Source organism: Lissotriton vulgaris, unplaced genomic scaffold (assembly GCF_964263255.1).
Source record: "Lissotriton vulgaris unplaced genomic scaffold, aLisVul1.2 SCAFFOLD_518, whole genome shotgun sequence".
NCBI classification, from domain to species: Eukaryota; Metazoa; Chordata; class Amphibia; order Caudata; family Salamandridae; genus Lissotriton; species Lissotriton vulgaris.
The window spans coordinates 743,630-756,386 of record NW_028243238.1 but is presented as its reverse complement, the minus strand read 5'-3'; the positions used below and the strand labels follow the sequence as shown (position 1 = coordinate 756,386).

General features: G+C 45.2%; 1 protein-coding gene across 1 annotated transcript in view; it reads right to left on the bottom strand.

The window, feature by feature from the left end:
- Nucleotides 1–12,757, bottom strand: part of LOC147668654 (uncharacterized) — a 574,419-nt gene that overhangs the window by 101,159 nt on the left and 460,503 nt on the right. The gene's annotated exons all lie outside the window — the stretch shown is intronic.

Here is a 12,757-nt window from a genome sequence, read left to right as displayed (position 1 = left end):
TCACTCCCCTCCTCTCAGCAGCATCTTTAGGAGCAGCATCTTTAGCCGATACATAGTTGTCCAAAAATCAACTTTATTGTTAATGACAAGCACCTCTGTTTTTCCCATGTTGAGTTTTAGGAGGTTCAAGACCATCCAGTTTTATATATAATACGTTATATTTGGAAAGACGACTTGAGAAGAAAAATTAGGTTCCAGTCGCACTAATATCTGTGAGTCATCTGCATGCATGTATATTTTGCATCCTTTAGCTACGAGTTCCATATCCAATGGTTGAACATATATGTTGAAAAGGTTTGGCGACAGGGAAGTACCCTGTGGAATTCTGCAGGTATATGCAGCCAATTGGCCAATAATGAAGAGAACTGCATTCCCAAGAAGCGGTCTGTCATAAAAGATTACAACCAAGTCAGAGCCTTGACCTTAAATTGGGTCGCTACAACATTGTTCAACAGATATTATAGTCAACATGTCAAAGATGGCTGACAAGTCCAGCAGTATCAGAGCAAAAACTTGTACTGAGTTACTCTCCTCTCAGGTCATTGATAATGCCCAACAAAACAAACTATCAGGGACATGCATCAACCTATTTAGAAAGTGCAAACGGTGCGAATCGCAAAATTCGGCCGTTTGCGATTCCTAAATAGGTTTTTGGGATGCATCAAGCATTTTTGGTAAAATCGCTATTTTTAGCGAATTCCAAAAATGCGATTGCTTTTAAGGAATCACAAATTTGCGATTCCTTAAAAGCAATGCATGATTAATTTTAAAATTGCGAATTCGCAATTAGGGGGTGCTAATTACCACGAGGTTGAACCTCGTGGTAATTTGCGAAATTGTGTTAAAATGCTCTATTTTGCATTTCAAAACACTGTCATGTTACAGACACACATGTCCTTAGGACATGTGTGTTTGAAACATGCACTTCAAAATACATTTCAGTGGGGTGCAGAGGGGGGGTCCGATGGACACCCCCGCCCCTGCACCCATGGAATGCATCAACATTTTGCGAATTCTAATTTGCGAATTCGCAATTCCCATTGATTCCTATGGGCCTTTTGGGAATTGCGAAATAGCAAATTGGAATTCGCATAATATTTGCGATTCAGTAAAAATTGCGATTTTTACCAAATCGCAAATTTTATGCACTTTCAATCATGCATCCCGTTTTGCGATTCCTTATTTGCGATTCCTTAAAAATCGCTAATAAGGAATCGCAAAACGTTTTGTTGATGCATGTCACCGTATGTGTTTAAAATAGGGACACTTACGAAACACACTCAATAACATGGCCTTAGGTTTGGCTAGACTCACAACCGCGCAGTGATAGGATACCCTCCTGGGTGACAGTGTGCTCTACAAATCCGCATAACATAACACAACATAACATAGCATAACAATTGTTGTAAAAATGTTGCAATTTCTACCATCTATGTAGCAGAAATTTCAAACCCTTTGGAAACAAATATGATGTGCATCATTTTGTGAACCAGTTACTATAATGATTGTGGATGTTTGAAATGTGTATTTTTCTTTGTTTCACGAGATATACCTTGAGTTATCTCGAGATAAAATTGAACGTTTGAGTATATTGAATGTTTAAAAGTCATTCAAGATACCGGCAAGGGAATGTCAAGAAGCATTATCTGCACAAACCACTCTCTGCAAGACATTTTCTGTGCCAACAAATCACCCACAAAAACAAAATGTGCGAAATCTCACACTTCTATTTTCCAAAATTCTGTGTAATGTGATTAATGCAAAATTATGCAAACTAAGCTAATTTAAATTTAATTTTGCAGAGGCCATATCTTGAGAACAGCGTGTCAAAATAAGTTGTGTAACCACCTAGCATCCTAAAATCACTGACATGGGGGAGGAGAGAGGAATGGTTACATCTGGTGTGAGGAAAAGACGGAGTGAAAGAGGGGAGAGGACAGATTCTTGGGAATAGAGAGATTTGTCTTCTTCTCACCAGACAAAAAAAACCCAATGCTGTGTGCATAGGCGACCGTAGGCATCTACTTGGCTGATCAGCAAGGAGGTAGTAGGAGAGGTGGTGAGCAAGAAAGGGTTCAAAATTATTTGCAAGAGTGAGGAATTATGTCCTGATAGAGTTAGACACCGGGGCTGGCTGGTATATATTCCCTGAAGTAAACCAGAGAGATGTATCTAACCACACTGTTTAGGGATTCATGACAAGTCCTTTGGATAAAGATGAGCGGATAATGGAAGGCCGGAACCTTTGACTTCAGCTGATGTCCCGCCATCTATCTCAGGTCATTATGAGGTCTTTTGACCCTGGAACATCAAGTCAAATTCTGCTTGTTTTTCCCCTAACAGGAAATAACAGACCAGTGTCTGCACACTTTTAACACCCGCTTGGACCAGGTGTTGAATGTTTGTGGAGGCTAATTTCTGGCCTGTAGTGCAGGTCCAGTTGGGCGTGTGAAGGGCAAAACAGGTGAGGTCAGATCGTTTTCTGCGCTCCTCAACCTGCCTATGGAGGTCGGAGGTTGGGGGATGCAGCTCTGCACTAACGTCTAGGCATGTTCTCAAGGGACACGGAATTATTGGGAAGTATCCCGAGTTTGTGGGCCCAAAAATGCCGGGCTCAGAAAACCAAGGTATCTGAGAGTTGGCCAGAACAGTATCACCCCAGGGGACCTTGGTGTCAAAAAGATTAACTGTATGCACAGGTCGTATTCAATGTGCTAGCTGCAACCACTGTTCAGAAGGAGCACTAGCTTTCCAGTGAGCGGAAATTGAGTAAGAAAAATGATTTTAACAATTCAGTCAGAGAGACACAAGAATGACAGAAGCTTGAATGGCAGGCATCAAAGATAGGGGCACTCAGGGCACCATCATTCAAACCACCTCCAATACTGTGAATCAAGCAGGAAAAGCAAGGCAAAAGTCTATAGGTCTGGCTTTTGAAAAATGGAATTGAGGAAGAAAGAATTTTTCTCCTTTTCTTGCTTTTTTAATGAAAACAACATCAACATTTGAAGTTGCAAATACATTTTTGAAGTTGCAAATATAGAAATATGAAAGCTGAAACAACGGGAAAACATTTTGTGGGGACTTGATCATCTGAGCTGATCCTTCCTACGTTCAGGAACATATCGACTATTGAATACATCTCCACTAGCATACTCTTGTTATTTAAAATCGGTACCTTTGAAGTAGATGACCGGGCGGAAAGTGACCATAGACCTTTGCGAGCCTCTGCAACTCTCTTTGGGCGAATCAAAGGGGGAGGTACAACACAAAGTCCTCTCTAGAATTAAATGGAAAGACAACCTTGGAGAAAAGTTAAACAACTGGATCACATCAAAAGAGGCCACTGATACACCACTCAGTGTACTTTCACTATTGGAGCATTGGGATGAACTTGAAGCAGACCTTCGTTCAGCCCTAGAGGAGGACAGGAGCTCGCTCCGAGAAGAAGCCTACCTATTCGACCAACAGCACCTCATACCACAACTAAGGGACTGGCTACTAGTAAGCTCAATATTCAAAGAGCGTTAGTGAGCAAAGGACGAAGTATTAAAAACATCCCAGCACAAACGGTCACAACATACAGAGCAATCCATAGGCGGATCGTCTGGCAACAAACAAACAAGAAAATTGAGAAAGAATGCCTTAAAATGTTTACCATCCTACAAGAGAGAAATCACTCCCACTTCTGGAAGCACATAAACAGACTTAGCAACTTCGCTCATACTAAGGAAAACGGCATGGCTAAAAGGGATTTGATTGCTTTAGTCAAGTTCTTATACTTGGACGATCAGACAAACAAAATAACGTCCTACCAGACAGTTCTAGCATTAGACTGCCACGCACAGTCATGCTTCACCCTCACAGAAGCCTTCTTCATCACTGTAATACAAAAAATGAGATATGGGCCCCTAGACCTAACGGCCTTCCTGCCTCAGAGTTTAAATCAGCAGAAGATTTTGAGCCGGGACATTGCCACCGCTTTAGAACCACCGCTTCACCACCACCAGAATCTGAAACTCATGGAGAGGGTCTATTCTCTTCTCAATCTACAGGAAGGGTGCCTTTAAAAAAAATTGTGAACTATCGGCGAATTGCTCTTCTAGACTTGGAAGCAAAGGCATACACACAAATCCTGCTAGATGACTCAGAAGCCGGGTGACTGAAAATACCATTCTCCCATGCTTTCCATCTAGATTCAGGCTGGCAAGCTCTACAATTGACAACGTTACAGCATTAGCCTATATATTTTTTTGTTTAAAATTTTTTATTAGGGTTTTACGTTTCAGGTTCCCATGTGGGACGTCAGACAGATCACAGGTCAGTCATCACACTTGTAATAGTTACACATCAACCTTAAGTATAATACATCATCAACATTTTGGTTCCTTTCCTCCAAGTATGGTTACACATCATCTCTCATGGACTTGTTACTAGGTCATCTTGTTACATGATGCTGTGTCTTGCTGTGTCTGGTCCCTTGGGCTGCATGACGGCGAAGACTGGTGTAGGTGTCTCCCCTCTGTACAGCATTAGCCTATATGACGCAACAAACAACACAGGTAAAACTACCACCATTGGGTCAGTTGTTTTGGCCATTACAATGCTGCTTTCGACAGAGGTCTCCAGGGTGCTGCGGGAAAAATTACCAGCATGGGAGATTATCTCCTTCTTCCTCAAAGAAATAATATTTTTATACCAGAGGGCGTGGGTCTGGATAAAAACAGGTCCTACCGCATCGAACACTAAAGTCCCAACCAACAACGGACTCAAACAGGGATGTGTGCTGGCCACCCCTTCTTTTTACAGACGACTTGGGAAAAGCACTAGAAGGTCCGAGTTTAGTTACACCCAGGCTACGAAGATTACACCTCTCAATCCTGCAGTATGCAGATGATATAGTGATAATGGGTCACACTAATTCAGGCCTGGAGAGAGCCCTTGATGCACTTCACACGTTCAACGAGGCCAACAAACTTCAGGTGAACCAGGGTAAGATGAAAATCATTTTTGGAAAATATACTTACAAGAAACAAGCACACTGGTAGCTGGGGGTTCAAATACCAACAGTCTCAAGCTACAATTACTTAGGCATTTGGTTTATTAAAGGGCCCAAAAAATGGCTCAACTAAAGCACCTCAAAATCAAGGGCACAGGAGTCTACCACAGCTTAAAATACCTCAACAGCCGCCTGCACATCCCAACCGTTGAACCCTTGCTAAAAGTCTTGAAAGAAAAATGTATTTCAGCACTCAATTACACCCACTTAGCCTTCCCTGGTGCATTGGTAGCGCAACTAAATAAGATTAAAATATCAGCATACAAAATAATCTTCCACCCACCTTTCCAAGGTCGAAGATCGAGGCTGCCCCTGGAACTAGGCCTCAGGAGAAAGGAACTTGAATGCCATGGGAACCTATCAAATTATTACATTAGGATCCCCTAAGAACACACTCAAGGTACAACTTAGAGTAATATTCGAGGCAGGGGGCTCTCCATGGCAAGTGTACCTGACCTGGGCACTTAAGTTGCAAAGACAGGGAGAATCAGCAAGAGGACATAATTTAAGTGTTCATAATATTGCAGAACACTTAGAGGATGTACATTTGATTAAATTATTCCAAATGCTATTTGCAAAGATACTGGATCATAAAGAGGGGACAAATGTCAAGAACGAAAGGGCCATTGGAGTGAGGTGTACCGATGAAGATGACCTACTGAGTCATATATTGGTGAAAATGACATTAAGGTCACAATCGCCTCTGCGCTTCCAAAACAACAAAGTAATCGTCTTCCAAAATATTGCACAATTGACACCACTAAGGAGGAAAGGCCTGCAACAGGTCACAGATGCATTAACATATTGCAAAGCAAGGTAAAGATTGGTCGTTTCAAAGTGGCCTCCAGTTTCAGATCATTATTAGGAACATTAACTTCACTACATAAGAAATTTTGCATGCCACATCAGGGCACAGTATAGTAGTTTGTTATCTCTGAAAGAGGTACCATGCTTAGGGTAGAAGAAGAGTGAAAAGCTGTAGGCCTCCTTGTGGTCTTGTAAAGTTTGGAGGTCGGATGGGCAAAACAAGACACAATGGCGGTATGGAAACACAGGAAATGAGGACATGAAAGAGGAGGCTGGAGGAAAAACTGTCACCCTTAGGAGGAAAAACAAAAAGTGATGATTCATCTAGGAAATTGAGAATCTGCACAGCAGAAAATGAAATGATCGAGTGAGACAGGACAATTCTGAAAGAAGGGGGAAACTGAAGATAAAAAGGAAATTGGGGAAACAGAGAATCAGAAACAGGCATGAAAAATAAAATGTGATCTGGCAAAAGCAGTGCAACACATTTGTAGGTGTACTGAAGTGTACAAATATTCAGTTTACATTTTTATCTGTGGTGCAACCGTAAGGATTGTGTGTTGGAATGATGGGCAAGCCACAGTAAATATAGACGGACAGTCCCACCAGCTTTCAACTATCAATAGCTACGTTTCTGAAAATAAATATAGTATGGGTGCCACTCGAAGTCGCAATTGTGAGCTTGCCTTGTTCCCAGGAACCATATCCGAGCAGAAGTGCCCCTGCTGCCGCCACTCCGTGTGGATATGCTAGTGACTCTTGGGGTGATTAGACGACCGCCGTTGGATTCCAGAGCCCGGGACTGCGAGGCCCACAGGTCCCTGCGCTCACAACACCACGCGCACCTGTTGCCTCTTCCCGGACTCCTCCCAGTTGATTCAGGCTCCTACATCAGCGACTCGCGGCCCCCGCTTCGCGGGAGCCGCTCGCAGTCGCAATTGTGAGCTTGCCTTGTTCCCAGGAACCATTTCCGAGCAGAAGTGCCCCTGCTGCCGCCACTCCGTGTGGATGTGCTAGTGACTCTTGGGGTGATTAGACGACCGCCGTTGGATTCCAGAGCCCGGGACTGCGAGGCCCACAGGTCCCTGCGCTTACAACACCACGCCCACCTGTTGCCTCTTCCTGGACTCCTCCTCCTCTCTACATTAATCCCGCGCATACCGCGACCGCGGGACGCGCAAGGGACCAAGCCCGGGGCTAAGCCCGGGCAAAGGGTGGGCCGTTGTGTGGCCGTTAGGTGGCTGTAGGAGGCTGGGCTGGGGCCCTTCTCTTCCTCCCATCCTCTCTACTATGCTGTTGTGCTCTCTTTTTGCAAGTAAGATATGCGCCTACCCATAGCGTCTATTGGTTTTCCCCATTGTTTTGTATATAGTCTCCCCCGCCACGGGATCTTCTATTGTATGTGGCATCTGTGATTGGACTTTTGCTCCCGCTATTATCTACAGTATTTAGTCCCGTGTGGCGGTGATGTCAGTTGGGGGTCTTTTTCGCCATTAGTGTATACACTCTACACGGGTTCCAGGTTTCTGTAAAGAAAAGTTTTTCCTGCCACCACAAAGGCATTATTTAATTTAACATCTGGTGGGTCTCTTCCCATGGCTACCATCATGGATCCTCCCACGTTGAGTATTGCATGGGGAAATAATAGCAAAGCCACCCTAGATAGTTACTTTAAAAAAACCATCTCTGACATAGATAGGGAAAATGCACTGGCCGAACGGAGGGCTGAGCGACGTTGCTCCATTGTAGGTATCAAAGCCAGACCCTCTCCAGCAACAGCATCACAGACCCTCACCCCTGGTATAGGTGTGGTCCCAGAAAACGAGGATCCACTAGCCACTCAGGGTATTCCAGTACTTCTCCGAGACATATCCCTTACACCCCACACAATAGCTGACTCGAACATCACGGTTACAAACATTGCATTAACTCCGAGCAGCATCAGTACAGGGTTAGAAGCCTCATCTGATACCCCACGAGTTGCGAAAGTGACTGCTAGAAATAAACCCAGGAAATTGGAGGTGCCCAAAGTATATGGCCCGCCGCCAAACAAAAGACGGAGGAGGGGTGGTGCACAACAAAGAGGTAGGGTCAGCCACTCTGACTTTGGCAAGGGCATAGGGGCTAATGTTGCTTCTGCACCCAAACCAAAGGACACTCTAACACCTGAAGAAATCCTAATGACCCCTCAAGAAATACCATCACCTCCTATACTGACTGTTTCGACACTTGGCTTAGAATCTCCTAGGGACAGTCTGCTGGATTTACAGTCGCCTGTCCCTTCCCTTGATACCCTTGAACACCTATTTAGGACATACACACTACCAATTTTAGAAAGACTAATGGGGATAGAGCAACGGTTGGGGCAATTGGAAATTACTATTTCCAATAAAGTGGGCCAACCGAAAGATCCTGTTAAACTAGTCCCAACCCCTGCTGTTGCAGCTACATCTTCCATTCCTGCACCTCACAAGGACTCAAATCTACTCAGCAAAATAGCAAGCCGCAACCCACAAGGGGTACATTTTTCCAAACCTGCCCACCAAACTGTCACGCATGCTTCTGGCGCCATCCCGAAGGGGAGAAATACTACTGCTGCAAGAAGCATGCAGGAGGTAAGAGGGAGGACGTCCCCCAACAGAGTTGAACATCGTAGGGGCCGCCAGGTCGAACTACCCCCAGAAGCGGTTCCCTACGTGGTGGTGCTCACGGGTGTCCCTACACTAGAGGCTGATAGGAGAGAAGGCCCTGTCCAGCTCAAAAACAAAACTATGCATTGGCTCACCCAGAACTGACCGCTCCCTAGTAACATCAACGGGGAGATTGTGCATGTACGTCGACTCCCCTGGCTGGGGAGCCGAGAAAAAGACATTAAGGGTGATCTTATAGTGGTAAACTTTAGAGATCCAGGTGCGGTCAGGCACATCCTTAATTGGATACCAGGGAACGTAGGCAAAACAATCGTTCCCTGTGATCTTACATACTTTTATCCAAGAGCATTAGTGGCTCCCATGGTGTGTCCTTGGGCACCCCCTGCCCTATTGAATAATCCATGCACTAAATTCAATAATCAGTATCTGCCGATGATGCCAAATCCCATGGCCCCAAAGAACGCATTTGGGTGGGACACTGTTCCTTATAGAGGCTATGGTAGTAATTTTGGGAGGGTGGACCACTCGTCAGAAACAAGGGGGATGGAACATTTGCTCCCCTTTACCCCTTTGGAAGTCACCAACAGATTCGAAGTCTTTTCAGGCCTCGAAGATTGCGAATGACAGTTGGGTACCCCCATTAATATATCGCTGCCCCCGAGGACTAATAGCATACAAGTAAACCCAAGCCACTGTAAACAGATTCGGCCAACCACTAGCGAATCTACAGGGCTGGGGATCGTGGGAGGTAATGCTGGTACCACCACTCGGGGAAGCGATACATTCCATTTAGACAACCCAACTCCTCACAGGACGCGGGTCCAAGAAAACATTTTACCTGGTAGTCCACATGCTCACATACTAACACCCACTGACCTGCCTGACTTGAACTCAATACCTCTTGCTCCACTAAACCCGGAAATAATACAACTGCAAGGGTCTGCTCTTCCTTCAGTGGTCAATGAACAGGAGAAAACTGGGGCACCAGGCTCTAAATCTCTACCCGAAACTTTGAAGGTTCTATCCTGGAATGTGGCGGGTATTGCCAACAAACTATATACTGATGACTGGGACTCCTTAGTAGGCAATAGTGATGTCTGTCTCTTTCAAGAGACCTGGGCCAGGGAACCCCTGTCTAGAACGGGCTATGCAATTTTTGAAATCAAAGCCAGCTGGAGTGGCAAAGGCCTGGTGGTGTGGGTAGCCAGTCACATTGGATGTAATGCAGAGAATGTAGTTACATTCTCGCAGGACATACAGTGTGTTTTACTTAAGTGGCCCAATGCCTTTAAGATAGCAATTATCAACTTGTACTCTCGCCCAGTTGGTGCAATGATGGAGTCACCCACACTTGATGATCTTTCGTCCTTTTTGGGCCAACTACCTAAAGACTGTAAGATAGTGATGGGTGGAGATTTTACTTCTCACTTTGAACCTCTGGAAGGGCTGAGGGAAGGCGCACTCACTGCAGAAGATGACTTCTGGGGTGTTCCACCATGTCAATCCCCCCACCCCAAATCTAGGTCTCCTCTTGTAGTGCAAATTACGTCCTTGACACTTAATTTTGCGTTAAGGGCTTGTAATGGTCGAACAATTTCAGACAACCCCTCGCTATATACCTTCAATAGGAAAGATCACGAATCGCGGCTGGACTACATTTTTGTAGATATCAGCTTGTGGTCCAAGGTCCAGGATTTTAGAGTAGTTGCAAGAACGGATAGCGATGATAATGCACTTCTACTAGATATGGTGTATTCTGTAGTCATAGCTGGATCGCAACCCGTTGAGCCCAGTGAGGACTTAGGGAACCTGGTTCTCAGTTCCAACAGGCGTAGGGTAAAATGGGAGAAACTGGCAAATTCACAAGAAAGTATCAGGAAAATCTATGATCTAGCACTCCCTAGGCTAAAGGACTTGGATAATTTAATCAATCAACCTAGACCCCAAGACTTTAACAAGAGATTAGCCCAAATCAATGAAGAGTTAGTGGGAGCCTTAGGTGAGGTCCTCTACCCGGTGGTAGTGCAGCGCAAGCAAAAGACCCGAACCTCCAACTGGTACAACTCTGTCTGTAAAAAGGCTAAGACAGAATTGATAGCAGCAATAAAAGCAGGTACAGATAGGGGCAAGGTAGCCGAGCTTAGGCGGGAATACAGGGAAACAATGGCACTGGCAAGGTCAGAATGGGACTGGAACAGATGGCAGGACCTCTCCCTAGCTTTAGAAACGAGGGACTCCAGGAGATTCTGGTCCTTGGTAAACATCGGCACAGGTCAACCAAAAGCTGCAGTGGAGCTCAACATTGCAGCTTCTGCTTGGGAAGCCCACTTCGGCAAACTTTATGAAGATACCTTTGAAGTTGCCAATGATGTGGCTGCTGTAGTTTTATCCCAACCCGATGACGGATTGGAATTTAGTCTTGGGGAGGTGGCCAGTGCAATAGAGAGACTGGCAACGGGGAAAGCACCGGGACTCGATAGACTGCCTGGTGACCTTTTTAGGTTCCACCCTGAGATTTGGGCACCGTACCTTCTTATTCTCTTTAATTCCATCGCGGGAAGCATGGAGATCCCCTGTACTTGGCTGGGGGCGGAGAAAACGTTTTTCCCGCCTTCTACTGGACCATCTTCTAGACTGGATGGAGGACAAAGAAGTTTTAAGCCCCCTCCAGGCTGGCTTCAGGAAAAACACGTCCACCATGGACCAGATTTTCCACCTCGTACTCCTCTATTGGAAAACTGTGAGGATCGAGGGGGGGAGGCTGTATATGGTGTTTGTGGACCTGAGGTCAGCTTTCGACTTGGTCCCTCGAAAGAAACTCTGGGAGGTTTTAAAAGACCTGGGGGTCCCTATCCACCTCCTACGGGCCATAATTAGGCTCCATGATGGTAATTTTGCCCAGGTCAGGTGTGGGAGGGACGGAGCGTTGTCTAAAAGGTTCCCAGTCCTTAGGGGGGTAAGGCAGGGTTGTGTCTTGGCGCCAACCCTGTTTTGCCTTTATGTTAATAATGTTATATCCCACCTTGGTAATGTGAGGGACAATGACGCTCCAGTTCTGGCAGGCAGGAGGGTGCCGGCCATCATGTTTGCTGACGATACCCTCCTGCTTTCCATATCCCCTACGGGGATTCAACGGATCCTGGATGAATTTGGTCTTTTCTGTAGACAATATGGTCTAGAGATCAATACAGGGAAGACCAAATTCATGATATTTAACCCCTCACCTAAGACTAGACCTAATCCATCATTGAGCTCGGTAAGACTGGAGAGGGTAAAAACATTTCAGTACTTGGGGGTGACCCTGCATGAGAATTTATCCTGGGAACCACAAATAGCAAGATCTCGGATAAAACTGTCTCAATTGTCCGGGGCAATTTTGAAGGTTGCGAACACTTCTACTTTTAAACCTATCACCCCGGCAGTTGAAATGTATAAAACACAAGCTAAAGCGGCTGCATCATATGGTAGTGAGCTATGGGGGCACAAAGCAGGGATAGCGTTGGCCAGTGTAGAAAATAACTTTTTGAGACGCCTCCTGGCCCTCCCTCGTGGTACACCCCTGCTTCCCTTAAGATTAGATGTGGGTCTTCGACCCATAGGTGAGGATTTGGAAACAAAGCCATTAAGATTCTGGCATAGGCTCTGGTCCACCAGTGAGCTTGCATACTATAGGCAAGACCTCATCCACGTAATGAATTTGAACCACTGTGATAAAATTCTGTGGCTGGCATTTGTAAAGAAAGAACTGTACCGGCTGAGTCTTCATGAGCTATGGGAGGCCCCTGAGTTAGGCTGCCAAAAAGTATCTCGGAAAAGACTGGTGGAGATTCATAAGGAGAGAAGTCTTGCTTCCCTTGGGCTTGCACCCCACAATGGGATTTTAACTGAACGATTTCTGGACTCCAAGAATTCTTATTACTTTGAAAGTTTTATGGACATCATTTTCCCGATATTGGCAAGAAAACTGTTCATCCAATGGAGGCTAGGCACACTGCCCATCAATTCTTTTACATGTAAATGGGCAAAGGGGGATGATAAAACCTGCCCTGGGTGTAGCAACTATGATGAGGAGGAAATTCATGTCCTGTTCTTTTGCCCAGCCTACAATAGACCAAGGAAATATTGGCTAGTGCCTCTATGTAGGAACTTGGGCGTAAGGAGCCTTACGATCTCATACAGAATATTGAAAACAAACACTTCCCCTCATATAGTATTTGCAGTTGCTAAATTTTTAATGGCC